The following is a 20473-nucleotide window of genomic DNA, read 5'->3' as shown; positions in this document are numbered from 1 at the left end:
CACCCCCCCCCCCCCCCACCCCCCCCCCCCCCCACCCCCCCCCCCCCCCACCCCCCCCCCCCCCCACCCCCCCCCCCCCCCACCCCCCCCCCCCCCCACCCCCCCCCCCCCCCACCCCCCCCCCCCCCCACCCCCCCCCCCCCCCACCCCCCCCCCCCCCCACCCCCCCCCCCCCCCACCCCCCCCCCCCCCCACCCCCCCCCCCCCCCACCCCCCCCCCCCCCCACCCCCCCCCCCCCCCACCCCCCCCCCCCCCCACCCCCCCCCCCCCCCACCCCCCCCCCCCCCCACCCCCCCCCCCCCCCACCCCCCCCCCCCCCCACCCCCCCCCCCCCCCACCCCCCCCCCCCCCCACCCCCCCCCCCCCCCACCCCCCCCCCCCCCCACCCCCCCCCCCCCCCACCCCCCCCCCCCCCCACCCCCCCCCCCCCCCACCCCCCCCCCCCCCCACCCCCCCCCCCCCCCACCCCCCCCCCCCCCCACCCCCCCCCCCCCCCACCCCCCCCCCCCCCCACCCCCCCCCCCCCCCACCCCCCCCCCCCCCCACCCCCCCCCCCCCCCACCCCCCCCCCCCCCCACCCCCCCCCCCCCCCACCCCCCCCCCCCCCCACCCCCCCCCCCCCCCACCCCCCCCCCCCCCCACCCCCCCCCCCCCCCACCCCCCCCCCCCCCCACCCCCCCCCCCCCCCACCCCCCCCCCCCCCCACCCCCCCCCCCCCCCACCCCCCCCCCCCCCCACCCCCCCCCCCCCCCACCCCCCCCCCCCCCCACCCCCCCCCCCCCCCACCCCCCCCCCCCCCCACCCCCCCCCCCCCCCACCCCCCCCCCCCCCCACCCCCCCCCCCCCCCACCCCCCCCCCCCCCCACCCCCCCCCCCCCCCACCCCCCCCCCCCCCCACCCCCCCCCCCCCCCACCCCCCCCCCCCCCCACCCCCCCCCCCCCCCACCCCCCCCCCCCCCCACCCCCCCCCCCCCCCACCCCCCCCCCCCCCCACCCCCCCCCCCCCCCACCCCCCCCCCCCCCCACCCCCCCCCCCCCCCACCCCCCCCCCCCCCCACCCCCCCCCCCCCCCACCCCCCCCCCCCCCCACCCCCCCCCCCCCCCACCCCCCCCCCCCCCCACCCCCCCCCCCCCCCACCCCCCCCCCCCCCCACCCCCCCCCCCCCCCACCCCCCCCCCCCCCCACCCCCCCCCCCCCCCACCCCCCCCCCCCCCCACCCCCCCCCCCCCCCACCCCCCCCCCCCCCCACCCCCCCCCCCCCCCACCCCCCCCCCCCCCCACCCCCCCCCCCCCCCACCCCCCCCCCCCCCCACCCCCCCCCCCCCCCACCCCCCCCCCCCCCCACCCCCCCCCCCCCCCACCCCCCCCCCCCCCCACCCCCCCCCCCCCCCACCCCCCCCCCCCCCCACCCCCCCCCCCCCCCACCCCCCCCCCCCCCCACCCCCCCCCCCCCCCACCCCCCCCCCCCCCCACCCCCCCCCCCCCCCACCCCCCCCCCCCCCCACCCCCCCCCCCCCCCACCCCCCCCCCCCCCCACCCCCCCCCCCCCCCACCCCCCCCCCCCCCCACCCCCCCCCCCCCCCACCCCCCCCCCCCCCCACCCCCCCCCCCCCCCACCCCCCCCCCCCCCCACCCCCCCCCCCCCCCACCCCCCCCCCCCCCCACCCCCCCCCCCCCCCACCCCCCCCCCCCCCCACCCCCCCCCCCCCCCACCCCCCCCCCCCCCCACCCCCCCCCCCCCCCACCCCCCCCCCCCCCCACCCCCCCCCCCCCCCACCCCCCCCCCCCCCCACCCCCCCCCCCCCCCACCCCCCCCCCCCCCCACCCCCCCCCCCCCCCACCCCCCCCCCCCCCCACCCCCCCCCCCCCCCACCCCCCCCCCCCCCCACCCCCCCCCCCCCCCACCCCCCCCCCCCCCCACCCCCCCCCCCCCCCACCCCCCCCCCCCCCCACCCCCCCCCCCCCCCACCCCCCCCCCCCCCCACCCCCCCCCCCCCCCACCCCCCCCCCCCCCCACCCCCCCCCCCCCCCACCCCCCCCCCCCCCCACCCCCCCCCCCCCCCACCCCCCCCCCCCCCCACCCCCCCCCCCCCCCACCCCCCCCCCCCCCCACCCCCCCCCCCCCCCACCCCCCCCCCCCCCCACCCCCCCCCCCCCCCACCCCCCCCCCCCCCCACCCCCCCCCCCCCCCACCCCCCCCCCCCCCCACCCCCCCCCCCCCCCACCCCCCCCCCCCCCCACCCCCCCCCCCCCCCACCCCCCCCCCCCCCCACCCCCCCCCCCCCCCACCCCCCCCCCCCCCCACCCCCCCCCCCCCCCACCCCCCCCCCCCCCCACCCCCCCCCCCCCCCACCCCCCCCCCCCCCCACCCCCCCCCCCCCCCACCCCCCCCCCCCCCCACCCCCCCCCCCCCCCACCCCCCCCCCCCCCCACCCCCCCCCCCCCCCACCCCCCCCCCCCCCCACCCCCCCCCCCCCCCACCCCCCCCCCCCCCCACCCCCCCCCCCCCCCACCCCCCCCCCCCCCCACCCCCCCCCCCCCCCACCCCCCCCCCCCCCCACCCCCCCCCCCCCCCACCCCCCCCCCCCCCCACCCCCCCCCCCCCCCACCCCCCCCCCCCCCCACCCCCCCCCCCCCCCACCCCCCCCCCCCCCCACCCCCCCCCCCCCCCACCCCCCCCCCCCCCCACCCCCCCCCCCCCCCACCCCCCCCCCCCCCCACCCCCCCCCCCCCCCACCCCCCCCCCCCCCCACCCCCCCCCCCCCCCACCCCCCCCCCCCCCCACCCCCCCCCCCCCCCACCCCCCCCCCCCCCCACCCCCCCCCCCCCCCACCCCCCCCCCCCCCCACCCCCCCCCCCCCCCACCCCCCCCCCCCCCCACCCCCCCCCCCCCCCACCCCCCCCCCCCCCCACCCCCCCCCCCCCCCACCCCCCCCCCCCCCCACCCCCCCCCCCCCCCACCCCCCCCCCCCCCCACCCCCCCCCCCCCCCACCCCCCCCCCCCCCCACCCCCCCCCCCCCCCACCCCCCCCCCCCCCCACCCCCCCCCCCCCCCACCCCCCCCCCCCCCCACCCCCCCCCCCCCCCACCCCCCCCCCCCCCCACCCCCCCCCCCCCCCACCCCCCCCCCCCCCCACCCCCCCCCCCCCCCACCCCCCCCCCCCCCCACCCCCCCCCCCCCCCACCCCCCCCCCCCCCCACCCCCCCCCCCCCCCACCCCCCCCCCCCCCCACCCCCCCCCCCCCCCACCCCCCCCCCCCCCCACCCCCCCCCCCCCCCACCCCCCCCCCCCCCCACCCCCCCCCCCCCCCACCCCCCCCCCCCCCCACCCCCCCCCCCCCCCACCCCCCCCCCCCCCCACCCCCCCCCCCCCCCACCCCCCCCCCCCCCCACCCCCCCCCCCCCCCACCCCCCCCCCCCCCCACCCCCCCCCCCCCCCACCCCCCCCCCCCCCCACCCCCCCCCCCCCCCACCCCCCCCCCCCCCCACCCCCCCCCCCCCCCACCCCCCCCCCCCCCCACCCCCCCCCCCCCCCACCCCCCCCCCCCCCCACCCCCCCCCCCCCCCACCCCCCCCCCCCCCCACCCCCCCCCCCCCCCACCCCCCCCCCCCCCCACCCCCCCCCCCCCCCACCCCCCCCCCCCCCCACCCCCCCCCCCCCCCACCCCCCCCCCCCCCCACCCCCCCCCCCCCCCACCCCCCCCCCCCCCCACCCCCCCCCCCCCCCACCCCCCCCCCCCCCCACCCCCCCCCCCCCCCACCCCCCCCCCCCCCCACCCCCCCCCCCCCCCACCCCCCCCCCCCCCCACCCCCCCCCCCCCCCACCCCCCCCCCCCCCCACCCCCCCCCCCCCCCACCCCCCCCCCCCCCCACCCCCCCCCCCCCCCACCCCCCCCCCCCCCCACCCCCCCCCCCCCCCACCCCCCCCCCCCCCCACCCCCCCCCCCCCCCACCCCCCCCCCCCCCCACCCCCCCCCCCCCCCACCCCCCCCCCCCCCCACCCCCCCCCCCCCCCACCCCCCCCCCCCCCCACCCCCCCCCCCCCCCACCCCCCCCCCCCCCCACCCCCCCCCCCCCCCACCCCCCCCCCCCCCCACCCCCCCCCCCCCCCACCCCCCCCCCCCCCCACCCCCCCCCCCCCCCACCCCCCCCCCCCCCCACCCCCCCCCCCCCCCACCCCCCCCCCCCCCCACCCCCCCCCCCCCCCACCCCCCCCCCCCCCCACCCCCCCCCCCCCCCACCCCCCCCCCCCCCCACCCCCCCCCCCCCCCACCCCCCCCCCCCCCCACCCCCCCCCCCCCCCACCCCCCCCCCCCCCCACCCCCCCCCCCCCCCACCCCCCCCCCCCCCCACCCCCCCCCCCCCCCACCCCCCCCCCCCCCCACCCCCCCCCCCCCCCACCCCCCCCCCCCCCCACCCCCCCCCCCCCCCACCCCCCCCCCCCCCCACCCCCCCCCCCCCCCACCCCCCCCCCCCCCCACCCCCCCCCCCCCCCACCCCCCCCCCCCCCCACCCCCCCCCCCCCCCACCCCCCCCCCCCCCCACCCCCCCCCCCCCCCACCCCCCCCCCCCCCCACCCCCCCCCCCCCCCACCCCCCCCCCCCCCCACCCCCCCCCCCCCCCACCCCCCCCCCCCCCCACCCCCCCCCCCCCCCACCCCCCCCCCCCCCCACCCCCCCCCCCCCCCACCCCCCCCCCCCCCCACCCCCCCCCCCCCCCACCCCCCCCCCCCCCCACCCCCCCCCCCCCCCACCCCCCCCCCCCCCCACCCCCCCCCCCCCCCACCCCCCCCCCCCCCCACCCCCCCCCCCCCCCACCCCCCCCCCCCCCCACCCCCCCCCCCCCCCACCCCCCCCCCCCCCCACCCCCCCCCCCCCCCACCCCCCCCCCCCCCCACCCCCCCCCCCCCCCACCCCCCCCCCCCCCCACCCCCCCCCCCCCCCACCCCCCCCCCCCCCCACCCCCCCCCCCCCCCACCCCCCCCCCCCCCCACCCCCCCCCCCCCCCACCCCCCCCCCCCCCCACCCCCCCCCCCCCCCACCCCCCCCCCCCCCCACCCCCCCCCCCCCCCACCCCCCCCCCCCCCCACCCCCCCCCCCCCCCACCCCCCCCCCCCCCCACCCCCCCCCCCCCCCACCCCCCCCCCCCCCCACCCCCCCCCCCCCCCACCCCCCCCCCCCCCCACCCCCCCCCCCCCCCACCCCCCCCCCCCCCCACCCCCCCCCCCCCCCACCCCCCCCCCCCCCCACCCCCCCCCCCCCCCACCCCCCCCCCCCCCCACCCCCCCCCCCCCCCACCCCCCCCCCCCCCCACCCCCCCCCCCCCCCACCCCCCCCCCCCCCCACCCCCCCCCCCCCCCACCCCCCCCCCCCCCCACCCCCCCCCCCCCCCACCCCCCCCCCCCCCCACCCCCCCCCCCCCCCACCCCCCCCCCCCCCCACCCCCCCCCCCCCCCACCCCCCCCCCCCCCCACCCCCCCCCCCCCCCACCCCCCCCCCCCCCCACCCCCCCCCCCCCCCACCCCCCCCCCCCCCCACCCCCCCCCCCCCCCACCCCCCCCCCCCCCCACCCCCCCCCCCCCCCACCCCCCCCCCCCCCCACCCCCCCCCCCCCCCACCCCCCCCCCCCCCCACCCCCCCCCCCCCCCACCCCCCCCCCCCCCCACCCCCCCCCCCCCCCACCCCCCCCCCCCCCCACCCCCCCCCCCCCCCACCCCCCCCCCCCCCCACCCCCCCCCCCCCCCACCCCCCCCCCCCCCCACCCCCCCCCCCCCCCACCCCCCCCCCCCCCCACCCCCCCCCCCCCCCACCCCCCCCCCCCCCCACCCCCCCCCCCCCCCACCCCCCCCCCCCCCCACCCCCCCCCCCCCCCACCCCCCCCCCCCCCCACCCCCCCCCCCCCCCACCCCCCCCCCCCCCCACCCCCCCCCCCCCCCACCCCCCCCCCCCCCCACCCCCCCCCCCCCCCACCCCCCCCCCCCCCCACCCCCCCCCCCCCCCACCCCCCCCCCCCCCCACCCCCCCCCCCCCCCACCCCCCCCCCCCCCCACCCCCCCCCCCCCCCACCCCCCCCCCCCCCCACCCCCCCCCCCCCCCACCCCCCCCCCCCCCCACCCCCCCCCCCCCCCACCCCCCCCCCCCCCCACCCCCCCCCCCCCCCACCCCCCCCCCCCCCCACCCCCCCCCCCCCCCACCCCCCCCCCCCCCCACCCCCCCCCCCCCCCACCCCCCCCCCCCCCCACCCCCCCCCCCCCCCACCCCCCCCCCCCCCCACCCCCCCCCCCCCCCACCCCCCCCCCCCCCCACCCCCCCCCCCCCCCACCCCCCCCCCCCCCCACCCCCCCCCCCCCCCACCCCCCCCCCCCCCCACCCCCCCCCCCCCCCACCCCCCCCCCCCCCCACCCCCCCCCCCCCCCACCCCCCCCCCCCCCCACCCCCCCCCCCCCCCACCCCCCCCCCCCCCCACCCCCCCCCCCCCCCACCCCCCCCCCCCCCCACCCCCCCCCCCCCCCACCCCCCCCCCCCCCCACCCCCCCCCCCCCCCACCCCCCCCCCCCCCCACCCCCCCCCCCCCCCACCCCCCCCCCCCCCCACCCCCCCCCCCCCCCACCCCCCCCCCCCCCCACCCCCCCCCCCCCCCACCCCCCCCCCCCCCCACCCCCCCCCCCCCCCACCCCCCCCCCCCCCCACCCCCCCCCCCCCCCACCCCCCCCCCCCCCCACCCCCCCCCCCCCCCACCCCCCCCCCCCCCCACCCCCCCCCCCCCCCACCCCCCCCCCCCCCCACCCCCCCCCCCCCCCACCCCCCCCCCCCCCCACCCCCCCCCCCCCCCACCCCCCCCCCCCCCCACCCCCCCCCCCCCCCACCCCCCCCCCCCCCCACCCCCCCCCCCCCCCACCCCCCCCCCCCCCCACCCCCCCCCCCCCCCACCCCCCCCCCCCCCCACCCCCCCCCCCCCCCACCCCCCCCCCCCCCCACCCCCCCCCCCCCCCACCCCCCCCCCCCCCCACCCCCCCCCCCCCCCACCCCCCCCCCCCCCCACCCCCCCCCCCCCCCACCCCCCCCCCCCCCCACCCCCCCCCCCCCCCACCCCCCCCCCCCCCCACCCCCCCCCCCCCCCACCCCCCCCCCCCCCCACCCCCCCCCCCCCCCACCCCCCCCCCCCCCCACCCCCCCCCCCCCCCACCCCCCCCCCCCCCCACCCCCCCCCCCCCCCACCCCCCCCCCCCCCCACCCCCCCCCCCCCCCACCCCCCCCCCCCCCCACCCCCCCCCCCCCCCACCCCCCCCCCCCCCCACCCCCCCCCCCCCCCACCCCCCCCCCCCCCCACCCCCCCCCCCCCCCACCCCCCCCCCCCCCCACCCCCCCCCCCCCCCACCCCCCCCCCCCCCCACCCCCCCCCCCCCCCACCCCCCCCCCCCCCCACCCCCCCCCCCCCCCACCCCCCCCCCCCCCCACCCCCCCCCCCCCCCACCCCCCCCCCCCCCCACCCCCCCCCCCCCCCACCCCCCCCCCCCCCCACCCCCCCCCCCCCCCACCCCCCCCCCCCCCCACCCCCCCCCCCCCCCACCCCCCCCCCCCCCCACCCCCCCCCCCCCCCACCCCCCCCCCCCCCCACCCCCCCCCCCCCCCACCCCCCCCCCCCCCCACCCCCCCCCCCCCCCACCCCCCCCCCCCCCCACCCCCCCCCCCCCCCACCCCCCCCCCCCCCCACCCCCCCCCCCCCCCACCCCCCCCCCCCCCCACCCCCCCCCCCCCCCACCCCCCCCCCCCCCCACCCCCCCCCCCCCCCACCCCCCCCCCCCCCCACCCCCCCCCCCCCCCACCCCCCCCCCCCCCCACCCCCCCCCCCCCCCACCCCCCCCCCCCCCCACCCCCCCCCCCCCCCACCCCCCCCCCCCCCCACCCCCCCCCCCCCCCACCCCCCCCCCCCCCCACCCCCCCCCCCCCCCACCCCCCCCCCCCCCCACCCCCCCCCCCCCCCACCCCCCCCCCCCCCCACCCCCCCCCCCCCCCACCCCCCCCCCCCCCCACCCCCCCCCCCCCCCACCCCCCCCCCCCCCCACCCCCCCCCCCCCCCACCCCCCCCCCCCCCCACCCCCCCCCCCCCCCACCCCCCCCCCCCCCCACCCCCCCCCCCCCCCACCCCCCCCCCCCCCCACCCCCCCCCCCCCCCACCCCCCCCCCCCCCCACCCCCCCCCCCCCCCACCCCCCCCCCCCCCCACCCCCCCCCCCCCCCACCCCCCCCCCCCCCCACCCCCCCCCCCCCCCACCCCCCCCCCCCCCCACCCCCCCCCCCCCCCACCCCCCCCCCCCCCCACCCCCCCCCCCCCCCACCCCCCCCCCCCCCCACCCCCCCCCCCCCCCACCCCCCCCCCCCCCCACCCCCCCCCCCCCCCACCCCCCCCCCCCCCCACCCCCCCCCCCCCCCACCCCCCCCCCCCCCCACCCCCCCCCCCCCCCACCCCCCCCCCCCCCCACCCCCCCCCCCCCCCACCCCCCCCCCCCCCCACCCCCCCCCCCCCCCACCCCCCCCCCCCCCCACCCCCCCCCCCCCCCACCCCCCCCCCCCCCCACCCCCCCCCCCCCCCACCCCCCCCCCCCCCCACCCCCCCCCCCCCCCACCCCCCCCCCCCCCCACCCCCCCCCCCCCCCACCCCCCCCCCCCCCCACCCCCCCCCCCCCCCACCCCCCCCCCCCCCCACCCCCCCCCCCCCCCACCCCCCCCCCCCCCCACCCCCCCCCCCCCCCACCCCCCCCCCCCCCCACCCCCCCCCCCCCCCACCCCCCCCCCCCCCCACCCCCCCCCCCCCCCACCCCCCCCCCCCCCCACCCCCCCCCCCCCCCACCCCCCCCCCCCCCCACCCCCCCCCCCCCCCACCCCCCCCCCCCCCCACCCCCCCCCCCCCCCACCCCCCCCCCCCCCCACCCCCCCCCCCCCCCACCCCCCCCCCCCCCCACCCCCCCCCCCCCCCACCCCCCCCCCCCCCCACCCCCCCCCCCCCCCACCCCCCCCCCCCCCCACCCCCCCCCCCCCCCACCCCCCCCCCCCCCCACCCCCCCCCCCCCCCACCCCCCCCCCCCCCCACCCCCCCCCCCCCCCACCCCCCCCCCCCCCCACCCCCCCCCCCCCCCACCCCCCCCCCCCCCCACCCCCCCCCCCCCCCACCCCCCCCCCCCCCCACCCCCCCCCCCCCCCACCCCCCCCCCCCCCCACCCCCCCCCCCCCCCACCCCCCCCCCCCCCCACCCCCCCCCCCCCCCACCCCCCCCCCCCCCCACCCCCCCCCCCCCCCACCCCCCCCCCCCCCCACCCCCCCCCCCCCCCACCCCCCCCCCCCCCCACCCCCCCCCCCCCCCACCCCCCCCCCCCCCCACCCCCCCCCCCCCCCACCCCCCCCCCCCCCCACCCCCCCCCCCCCCCACCCCCCCCCCCCCCCACCCCCCCCCCCCCCCACCCCCCCCCCCCCCCACCCCCCCCCCCCCCCACCCCCCCCCCCCCCCACCCCCCCCCCCCCCCACCCCCCCCCCCCCCCACCCCCCCCCCCCCCCACCCCCCCCCCCCCCCACCCCCCCCCCCCCCCACCCCCCCCCCCCCCCACCCCCCCCCCCCCCCACCCCCCCCCCCCCCCACCCCCCCCCCCCCCCACCCCCCCCCCCCCCCACCCCCCCCCCCCCCCACCCCCCCCCCCCCCCACCCCCCCCCCCCCCCACCCCCCCCCCCCCCCACCCCCCCCCCCCCCCACCCCCCCCCCCCCCCACCCCCCCCCCCCCCCACCCCCCCCCCCCCCCACCCCCCCCCCCCCCCACCCCCCCCCCCCCCCACCCCCCCCCCCCCCCACCCCCCCCCCCCCCCACCCCCCCCCCCCCCCACCCCCCCCCCCCCCCACCCCCCCCCCCCCCCACCCCCCCCCCCCCCCACCCCCCCCCCCCCCCACCCCCCCCCCCCCCCACCCCCCCCCCCCCCCACCCCCCCCCCCCCCCACCCCCCCCCCCCCCCACCCCCCCCCCCCCCCACCCCCCCCCCCCCCCACCCCCCCCCCCCCCCACCCCCCCCCCCCCCCACCCCCCCCCCCCCCCACCCCCCCCCCCCCCCACCCCCCCCCCCCCCCACCCCCCCCCCCCCCCACCCCCCCCCCCCCCCACCCCCCCCCCCCCCCACCCCCCCCCCCCCCCACCCCCCCCCCCCCCCACCCCCCCCCCCCCCCACCCCCCCCCCCCCCCACCCCCCCCCCCCCCCACCCCCCCCCCCCCCCACCCCCCCCCCCCCCCACCCCCCCCCCCCCCCACCCCCCCCCCCCCCCACCCCCCCCCCCCCCCACCCCCCCCCCCCCCCACCCCCCCCCCCCCCCACCCCCCCCCCCCCCCACCCCCCCCCCCCCCCACCCCCCCCCCCCCCCACCCCCCCCCCCCCCCACCCCCCCCCCCCCCCACCCCCCCCCCCCCCCACCCCCCCCCCCCCCCACCCCCCCCCCCCCCCACCCCCCCCCCCCCCCACCCCCCCCCCCCCCCACCCCCCCCCCCCCCCACCCCCCCCCCCCCCCACCCCCCCCCCCCCCCACCCCCCCCCCCCCCCACCCCCCCCCCCCCCCACCCCCCCCCCCCCCCACCCCCCCCCCCCCCCACCCCCCCCCCCCCCCACCCCCCCCCCCCCCCACCCCCCCCCCCCCCCACCCCCCCCCCCCCCCACCCCCCCCCCCCCCCACCCCCCCCCCCCCCCACCCCCCCCCCCCCCCACCCCCCCCCCCCCCCACCCCCCCCCCCCCCCACCCCCCCCCCCCCCCACCCCCCCCCCCCCCCACCCCCCCCCCCCCCCACCCCCCCCCCCCCCCACCCCCCCCCCCCCCCACCCCCCCCCCCCCCCACCCCCCCCCCCCCCCACCCCCCCCCCCCCCCACCCCCCCCCCCCCCCACCCCCCCCCCCCCCCACCCCCCCCCCCCCCCACCCCCCCCCCCCCCCACCCCCCCCCCCCCCCACCCCCCCCCCCCCCCACCCCCCCCCCCCCCCACCCCCCCCCCCCCCCACCCCCCCCCCCCCCCACCCCCCCCCCCCCCCACCCCCCCCCCCCCCCACCCCCCCCCCCCCCCACCCCCCCCCCCCCCCACCCCCCCCCCCCCCCACCCCCCCCCCCCCCCACCCCCCCCCCCCCCCACCCCCCCCCCCCCCCACCCCCCCCCCCCCCCACCCCCCCCCCCCCCCACCCCCCCCCCCCCCCACCCCCCCCCCCCCCCACCCCCCCCCCCCCCCACCCCCCCCCCCCCCCACCCCCCCCCCCCCCCACCCCCCCCCCCCCCCACCCCCCCCCCCCCCCACCCCCCCCCCCCCCCACCCCCCCCCCCCCCCACCCCCCCCCCCCCCCACCCCCCCCCCCCCCCACCCCCCCCCCCCCCCACCCCCCCCCCCCCCCACCCCCCCCCCCCCCCACCCCCCCCCCCCCCCACCCCCCCCCCCCCCCACCCCCCCCCCCCCCCACCCCCCCCCCCCCCCACCCCCCCCCCCCCCCACCCCCCCCCCCCCCCACCCCCCCCCCCCCCCACCCCCCCCCCCCCCCACCCCCCCCCCCCCCCACCCCCCCCCCCCCCCACCCCCCCCCCCCCCCACCCCCCCCCCCCCCCACCCCCCCCCCCCCCCACCCCCCCCCCCCCCCACCCCCCCCCCCCCCCACCCCCCCCCCCCCCCACCCCCCCCCCCCCCCACCCCCCCCCCCCCCCACCCCCCCCCCCCCCCACCCCCCCCCCCCCCCACCCCCCCCCCCCCCCACCCCCCCCCCCCCCCACCCCCCCCCCCCCCCACCCCCCCCCCCCCCCACCCCCCCCCCCCCCCACCCCCCCCCCCCCCCACCCCCCCCCCCCCCCACCCCCCCCCCCCCCCACCCCCCCCCCCCCCCACCCCCCCCCCCCCCCACCCCCCCCCCCCCCCACCCCCCCCCCCCCCCACCCCCCCCCCCCCCCACCCCCCCCCCCCCCCACCCCCCCCCCCCCCCACCCCCCCCCCCCCCCACCCCCCCCCCCCCCCACCCCCCCCCCCCCCCACCCCCCCCCCCCCCCACCCCCCCCCCCCCCCACCCCCCCCCCCCCCCACCCCCCCCCCCCCCCACCCCCCCCCCCCCCCACCCCCCCCCCCCCCCACCCCCCCCCCCCCCCACCCCCCCCCCCCCCCACCCCCCCCCCCCCCCACCCCCCCCCCCCCCCACCCCCCCCCCCCCCCACCCCCCCCCCCCCCCACCCCCCCCCCCCCCCACCCCCCCCCCCCCCCACCCCCCCCCCCCCCCACCCCCCCCCCCCCCCACCCCCCCCCCCCCCCACCCCCCCCCCCCCCCACCCCCCCCCCCCCCCACCCCCCCCCCCCCCCACCCCCCCCCCCCCCCACCCCCCCCCCCCCCCACCCCCCCCCCCCCCCACCCCCCCCCCCCCCCACCCCCCCCCCCCCCCACCCCCCCCCCCCCCCACCCCCCCCCCCCCCCACCCCCCCCCCCCCCCACCCCCCCCCCCCCCCACCCCCCCCCCCCCCCACCCCCCCCCCCCCCCACCCCCCCCCCCCCCCACCCCCCCCCCCCCCCACCCCCCCCCCCCCCCACCCCCCCCCCCCCCCACCCCCCCCCCCCCCCACCCCCCCCCCCCCCCACCCCCCCCCCCCCCCACCCCCCCCCCCCCCCACCCCCCCCCCCCCCCACCCCCCCCCCCCCCCACCCCCCCCCCCCCCCACCCCCCCCCCCCCCCACCCCCCCCCCCCCCCACCCCCCCCCCCCCCCACCCCCCCCCCCCCCCACCCCCCCCCCCCCCCACCCCCCCCCCCCCCCACCCCCCCCCCCCCCCACCCCCCCCCCCCCCCACCCCCCCCCCCCCCCACCCCCCCCCCCCCCCACCCCCCCCCCCCCCCACCCCCCCCCCCCCCCACCCCCCCCCCCCCCCACCCCCCCCCCCCCCCACCCCCCCCCCCCCCCACCCCCCCCCCCCCCCACCCCCCCCCCCCCCCACCCCCCCCCCCCCCCACCCCCCCCCCCCCCCACCCCCCCCCCCCCCCACCCCCCCCCCCCCCCACCCCCCCCCCCCCCCACCCCCCCCCCCCCCCACCCCCCCCCCCCCCCACCCCCCCCCCCCCCCACCCCCCCCCCCCCCCACCCCCCCCCCCCCCCACCCCCCCCCCCCCCCACCCCCCCCCCCCCCCACCCCCCCCCCCCCCCACCCCCCCCCCCCCCCACCCCCCCCCCCCCCCACCCCCCCCCCCCCCCACCCCCCCCCCCCCCCACCCCCCCCCCCCCCCACCCCCCCCCCCCCCCACCCCCCCCCCCCCCCACCCCCCCCCCCCCCCACCCCCCCCCCCCCCCACCCCCCCCCCCCCCCACCCCCCCCCCCCCCCACCCCCCCCCCCCCCCACCCCCCCCCCCCCCCACCCCCCCCCCCCCCCACCCCCCCCCCCCCCCACCCCCCCCCCCCCCCACCCCCCCCCCCCCCCACCCCCCCCCCCCCCCACCCCCCCCCCCCCCCACCCCCCCCCCCCCCCACCCCCCCCCCCCCCCACCCCCCCCCCCCCCCACCCCCCCCCCCCCCCACCCCCCCCCCCCCCCACCCCCCCCCCCCCCCACCCCCCCCCCCCCCCACCCCCCCCCCCCCCCACCCCCCCCCCCCCCCACCCCCCCCCCCCCCCACCCCCCCCCCCCCCCACCCCCCCCCCCCCCCACCCCCCCCCCCCCCCACCCCCCCCCCCCCCCACCCCCCCCCCCCCCCACCCCCCCCCCCCCCCACCCCCCCCCCCCCCCACCCCCCCCCCCCCCCACCCCCCCCCCCCCCCACCCCCCCCCCCCCCCACCCCCCCCCCCCCCCACCCCCCCCCCCCCCCACCCCCCCCCCCCCCCACCCCCCCCCCCCCCCACCCCCCCCCCCCCCCACCCCCCCCCCCCCCCACCCCCCCCCCCCCCCACCCCCCCCCCCCCCCACCCCCCCCCCCCCCCACCCCCCCCCCCCCCCACCCCCCCCCCCCCCCACCCCCCCCCCCCCCCACCCCCCCCCCCCCCCACCCCCCCCCCCCCCCACCCCCCCCCCCCCCCACCCCCCCCCCCCCCCACCCCCCCCCCCCCCCACCCCCCCCCCCCCCCACCCCCCCCCCCCCCCACCCCCCCCCCCCCCCACCCCCCCCCCCCCCCACCCCCCCCCCCCCCCACCCCCCCCCCCCCCCACCCCCCCCCCCCCCCACCCCCCCCCCCCCCCACCCCCCCCCCCCCCCACCCCCCCCCCCCCCCACCCCCCCCCCCCCCCACCCCCCCCCCCCCCCACCCCCCCCCCCCCCCACCCCCCCCCCCCCCCACCCCCCCCCCCCCCCACCCCCCCCCCCCCCCACCCCCCCCCCCCCCCACCCCCCCCCCCCCCCACCCCCCCCCCCCCCCACCCCCCCCCCCCCCCACCCCCCCCCCCCCCCACCCCCCCCCCCCCCCACCCCCCCCCCCCCCCACCCCCCCCCCCCCCCACCCCCCCCCCCCCCCACCCCCCCCCCCCCCCACCCCCCCCCCCCCCCACCCCCCCCCCCCCCCACCCCCCCCCCCCCCCACCCCCCCCCCCCCCCACCCCCCCCCCCCCCCACCCCCCCCCCCCCCCACCCCCCCCCCCCCCCACCCCCCCCCCCCCCCACCCCCCCCCCCCCCCACCCCCCCCCCCCCCCACCCCCCCCCCCCCCCACCCCCCCCCCCCCCCACCCCCCCCCCCCCCCACCCCCCCCCCCCCCCACCCCCCCCCCCCCCCACCCCCCCCCCCCCCCACCCCCCCCCCCCCCCACCCCCCCCCCCCCCCACCCCCCCCCCCCCCCACCCCCCCCCCCCCCCACCCCCCCCCCCCCCCACCCCCCCCCCCCCCCACCCCCCCCCCCCCCCACCCCCCCCCCCCCCCACCCCCCCCCCCCCCCACCCCCCCCCCCCCCCACCCCCCCCCCCCCCCACCCCCCCCCCCCCCCACCCCCCCCCCCCCCCACCCCCCCCCCCCCCCACCCCCCCCCCCCCCCACCCCCCCCCCCCCCCACCCCCCCCCCCCCCCACCCCCCCCCCCCCCCACCCCCCCCCCCCCCCACCCCCCCCCCCCCCCACCCCCCCCCCCCCCCACCCCCCCCCCCCCCCACCCCCCCCCCCCCCCACCCCCCCCCCCCCCCACCCCCCCCCCCCCCCACCCCCCCCCCCCCCCACCCCCCCCCCCCCCCACCCCCCCCCCCCCCCACCCCCCCCCCCCCCCACCCCCCCCCCCCCCCACCCCCCCCCCCCCCCACCCCCCCCCCCCCCCACCCCCCCCCCCCCCCACCCCCCCCCCCCCCCACCCCCCCCCCCCCCCACCCCCCCCCCCCCCCACCCCCCCCCCCCCCCACCCCCCCCCCCCCCCACCCCCCCCCCCCCCCACCCCCCCCCCCCCCCACCCCCCCCCCCCCCCACCCCCCCCCCCCCCCACCCCCCCCCCCCCCCACCCCCCCCCCCCCCCACCCCCCCCCCCCCCCACCCCCCCCCCCCCCCACCCCCCCCCCCCCCCACCCCCCCCCCCCCCCACCCCCCCCCCCCCCCACCCCCCCCCCCCCCCACCCCCCCCCCCCCCCACCCCCCCCCCCCCCCACCCCCCCCCCCCCCCACCCCCCCCCCCCCCCACCCCCCCCCCCCCCCACCCCCCCCCCCCCCCACCCCCCCCCCCCCCCACCCCCCCCCCCCCCCACCCCCCCCCCCCCCCACCCCCCCCCCCCCCCACCCCCCCCCCCCCCCACCCCCCCCCCCCCCCACCCCCCCCCCCCCCCACCCCCCCCCCCCCCCACCCCCCCCCCCCCCCACCCCCCCCCCCCCCCACCCCCCCCCCCCCCCACCCCCCCCCCCCCCCACCCCCCCCCCCCCCCACCCCCCCCCCCCCCCACCCCCCCCCCCCCCCACCCCCCCCCCCCCCCACCCCCCCCCCCCCCCACCCCCCCCCCCCCCCACCCCCCCCCCCCCCCACCCCCCCCCCCCCCCACCCCCCCCCCCCCCCACCCCCCCCCCCCCCCACCCCCCCCCCCCCCCACCCCCCCCCCCCCCCACCCCCCCCCCCCCCCACCCCCCCCCCCCCCCACCCCCCCCCCCCCCCACCCCCCCCCCCCCCCACCCCCCCCCCCCCCCACCCCCCCCCCCCCCCACCCCCCCCCCCCCCCACCCCCCCCCCCCCCCACCCCCCCCCCCCCCCACCCCCCCCCCCCCCCACCCCCCCCCCCCCCCACCCCCCCCCCCCCCCACCCCCCCCCCCCCCCACCCCCCCCCCCCCCCACCCCCCCCCCCCCCCACCCCCCCCCCCCCCCACCCCCCCCCCCCCCCACCCCCCCCCCCCCCCACCCCCCCCCCCCCCCACCCCCCCCCCCCCCCACCCCCCCCCCCCCCCACCCCCCCCCCCCCCCACCCCCCCCCCCCCCCACCCCCCCCCCCCCCCACCCCCCCCCCCCCCCACCCCCCCCCCCCCCCACCCCCCCCCCCCCCCACCCCCCCCCCCCCCCACCCCCCCCCCCCCCCACCCCCCCCCCCCCCCACCCCCCCCCCCCCCCACCCCCCCCCCCCCCCACCCCCCCCCCCCCCCACCCCCCCCCCCCCCCACCCCCCCCCCCCCCCACCCCCCCCCCCCCCCACCCCCCCCCCCCCCCACCCCCCCCCCCCCCCACCCCCCCCCCCCCCCACCCCCCCCCCCCCCCACCCCCCCCCCCCCCCACCCCCCCCCCCCCCCACCCCCCCCCCCCCCCACCCCCCCCCCCCCCCACCCCCCCCCCCCCCCACCCCCCCCCCCCCCCACCCCCCCCCCCCCCCACCCCCCCCCCCCCCCACCCCCCCCCCCCCCCACCCCCCCCCCCCCCCACCCCCCCCCCCCCCCACCCCCCCCCCCCCCCACCCCCCCCCCCCCCCACCCCCCCCCCCCCCCACCCCCCCCCCCCCCCACCCCCCCCCCCCCCCACCCCCCCCCCCCCCCACCCCCCCCCCCCCCCACCCCCCCCCCCCCCCACCCCCCCCCCCCCCCACCCCCCCCCCCCCCCACCCCCCCCCCCCCCCACCCCCCCCCCCCCCCACCCCCCCCCCCCCCCACCCCCCCCCCCCCCCACCCCCCCCCCCCCCCACCCCCCCCCCCCCCCACCCCCCCCCCCCCCCACCCCCCCCCCCCCCCACCCCCCCCCCCCCCCACCCCCCCCCCCCCCCACCCCCCCCCCCCCCCACCCCCCCCCCCCCCCACCCCCCCCCCCCCCCACCCCCCCCCCCCCCCACCCCCCCCCCCCCCCACCCCCCCCCCCCCCCACCCCCCCCCCCCCCCACCCCCCCCCCCCCCCACCCCCCCCCCCCCCCACCCCCCCCCCCCCCCACCCCCCCCCCCCCCCACCCCCCCCCCCCCCCACCCCCCCCCCCCCCCACCCCCCCCCCCCCCCACCCCCCCCCCCCCCCACCCCCCCCCCCCCCCACCCCCCCCCCCCCCCACCCCCCCCCCCCCCCACCCCCCCCCCCCCCCACCCCCCCCCCCCCCCACCCCCCCCCCCCCCCACCCCCCCCCCCCCCCACCCCCCCCCCCCCCCACCCCCCCCCCCCCCCACCCCCCCCCCCCCCCACCCCCCCCCCCCCCCACCCCCCCCCCCCCCCACCCCCCCCCCCCCCCACCCCCCCCCCCCCCCACCCCCCCCCCCCCCCACCCCCCCCCCCCCCCACCCCCCCCCCCCCCCACCCCCCCCCCCCCCCACCCCCCCCCCCCCCCACCCCCCCCCCCCCCCACCCCCCCCCCCCCCCACCCCCCCCCCCCCCCACCCCCCCCCCCCCCCACCCCCCCCCCCCCCCACCCCCCCCCCCCCCCACCCCCCCCCCCCCCCACCCCCCCCCCCCCCCACCCCCCCCCCCCCCCACCCCCCCCCCCCCCCACCCCCCCCCCCCCCCACCCCCCCCCCCCCCCACCCCCCCCCCCCCCCACCCCCCCCCCCCCCCACCCCCCCCCCCCCCCACCCCCCCCCCCCCCCACCCCCCCCCCCCCCCACCCCCCCCCCCCCCCACCCCCCCCCCCCCCCACCCCCCCCCCCCCCCACCCCCCCCCCCCCCCACCCCCCCCCCCCCCCACCCCCCCCCCCCCCCACCCCCCCCCCCCCCCACCCCCCCCCCCCCCCACCCCCCCCCCCCCCCACCCCCCCCCCCCCCCACCCCCCCCCCCCCCCACCCCCCCCCCCCCCCACCCCCCCCCCCCCCCACCCCCCCCCCCCCCCACCCCCCCCCCCCCCCACCCCCCCCCCCCCCCACCCCCCCCCCCCCCCACCCCCCCCCCCCCCCACCCCCCCCCCCCCCCACCCCCCCCCCCCCCCACCCCCCCCCCCCCCCACCCCCCCCCCCCCCCACCCCCCCCCCCCCCCACCCCCCCCCCCCCCCACCCCCCCCCCCCCCCACCCCCCCCCCCCCCCACCCCCCCCCCCCCCCACCCCCCCCCCCCCCCACCCCCCCCCCCCCCCACCCCCCCCCCCCCCCACCCCCCCCCCCCCCCACCCCCCCCCCCCCCCACCCCCCCCCCCCCCCACCCCCCCCCCCCCCCACCCCCCCCCCCCCCCACCCCCCCCCCCCCCCACCCCCCCCCCCCCCCACCCCCCCCCCCCCCCACCCCCCCCCCCCCCCACCCCCCCCCCCCCCCACCCCCCCCCCCCCCCACCCCCCCCCCCCCCCACCCCCCCCCCCCCCCACCCCCCCCCCCCCCCACCCCCCCCCCCCCCCACCCCCCCCCCCCCCCACCCCCCCCCCCCCCCACCCCCCCCCCCCCCCACCCCCCCCCCCCCCCACCCCCCCCCCCCCCCACCCCCCCCCCCCCCCACCCCCCCCCCCCCCCACCCCCCCCCCCCCCCACCCCCCCCCCCCCCCACCCCCCCCCCCCCCCACCCCCCCCCCCCCCCACCCCCCCCCCCCCCCACCCCCCCCCCCCCCCACCCCCCCCCCCCCCCACCCCCCCCCCCCCCCACCCCCCCCCCCCCCCACCCCCCCCCCCCCCCACCCCCCCCCCCCCCCACCCCCCCCCCCCCCCACCCCCCCCCCCCCCCACCCCCCCCCCCCCCCACCCCCCCCCCCCCCCACCCCCCCCCCCCCCCACCCCCCCCCCCCCCCACCCCCCCCCCCCCCCACCCCCCCCCCCCCCCACCCCCCCCCCCCCCCACCCCCCCCCCCCCCCACCCCCCCCCCCCCCCACCCCCCCCCCCCCCCACCCCCCCCCCCCCCCACCCCCCCCCCCCCCCACCCCCCCCCCCCCCCACCCCCCCCCCCCCCCACCCCCCCCCCCCCCCACCCCCCCCCCCCCCCACCCCCCCCCCCCCCCACCCCCCCCCCCCCCCACCCCCCCCCCCCCCCACCCCCCCCCCCCCCCACCCCCCCCCCCCCCCACCCCCCCCCCCCCCCACCCCCCCCCCCCCCCACCCCCCCCCCCCCCCACCCCCCCCCCCCCCCACCCCCCCCCCCCCCCACCCCCCCCCCCCCCCACCCCCCCCCCCCCCCACCCCCCCCCCCCCCCACCCCCCCCCCCCCCCACCCCCCCCCCCCCCCACCCCCCCCCCCCCCCACCCCCCCCCCCCCCCACCCCCCCCCCCCCCCACCCCCCCCCCCCCCCACCCCCCCCCCCCCCCACCCCCCCCCCCCCCCACCCCCCCCCCCCCCCACCCCCCCCCCCCCCCACCCCCCCCCCCCCCCACCCCCCCCCCCCCCCACCCCCCCCCCCCCCCACCCCCCCCCCCCCCCACCCCCCCCCCCCCCCACCCCCCCCCCCCCCCACCCCCCCCCCCCCCCACCCCCCCCCCCCCCCACCCCCCCCCCCCCCCACCCCCCCCCCCCCCCACCCCCCCCCCCCCCCACCCCCCCCCCCCCCCACCCCCCCCCCCCCCCACCCCCCCCCCCCCCCACCCCCCCCCCCCCCCACCCCCCCCCCCCCCCACCCCCCCCCCCCCCCACCCCCCCCCCCCCCCACCCCCCCCCCCCCCCACCCCCCCCCCCCCCCACCCCCCCCCCCCCCCACCCCCCCCCCCCCCCACCCCCCCCCCCCCCCACCCCCCCCCCCCCCCACCCCCCCCCCCCCCCACCCCCCCCCCCCCCCACCCCCCCCCCCCCCCACCCCCCCCCCCCCCCACCCCCCCCCCCCCCCACCCCCCCCCCCCCCCACCCCCCCCCCCCCCCACCCCCCCCCCCCCCCACCCCCCCCCCCCCCCACCCCCCCCCCCCCCCACCCCCCCCCCCCCCCACCCCCCCCCCCCCCCACCCCCCCCCCCCCCCACCCCCCCCCCCCCCCACCCCCCCCCCCCCCCACCCCCCCCCCCCCCCACCCCCCCCCCCCCCCACCCCCCCCCCCCCCCACCCCCCCCCCCCCCCACCCCCCCCCCCCCCCACCCCCCCCCCCCCCCACCCCCCCCCCCCCCCACCCCCCCCCCCCCCCACCCCCCCCCCCCCCCACCCCCCCCCCCCCCCACCCCCCCCCCCCCCCACCCCCCCCCCCCCCCACCCCCCC

Source organism: Sphaerodactylus townsendi, linkage group LG04, assembly GCF_021028975.2.
Source record: "Sphaerodactylus townsendi isolate TG3544 linkage group LG04, MPM_Stown_v2.3, whole genome shotgun sequence".
NCBI lineage: Eukaryota > Metazoa > Chordata > Lepidosauria > Squamata > Sphaerodactylidae > Sphaerodactylus > Sphaerodactylus townsendi.
The sequence above is the reverse complement of the archived record's forward strand: the minus strand, read 5'-3'. Positions refer to the sequence as shown.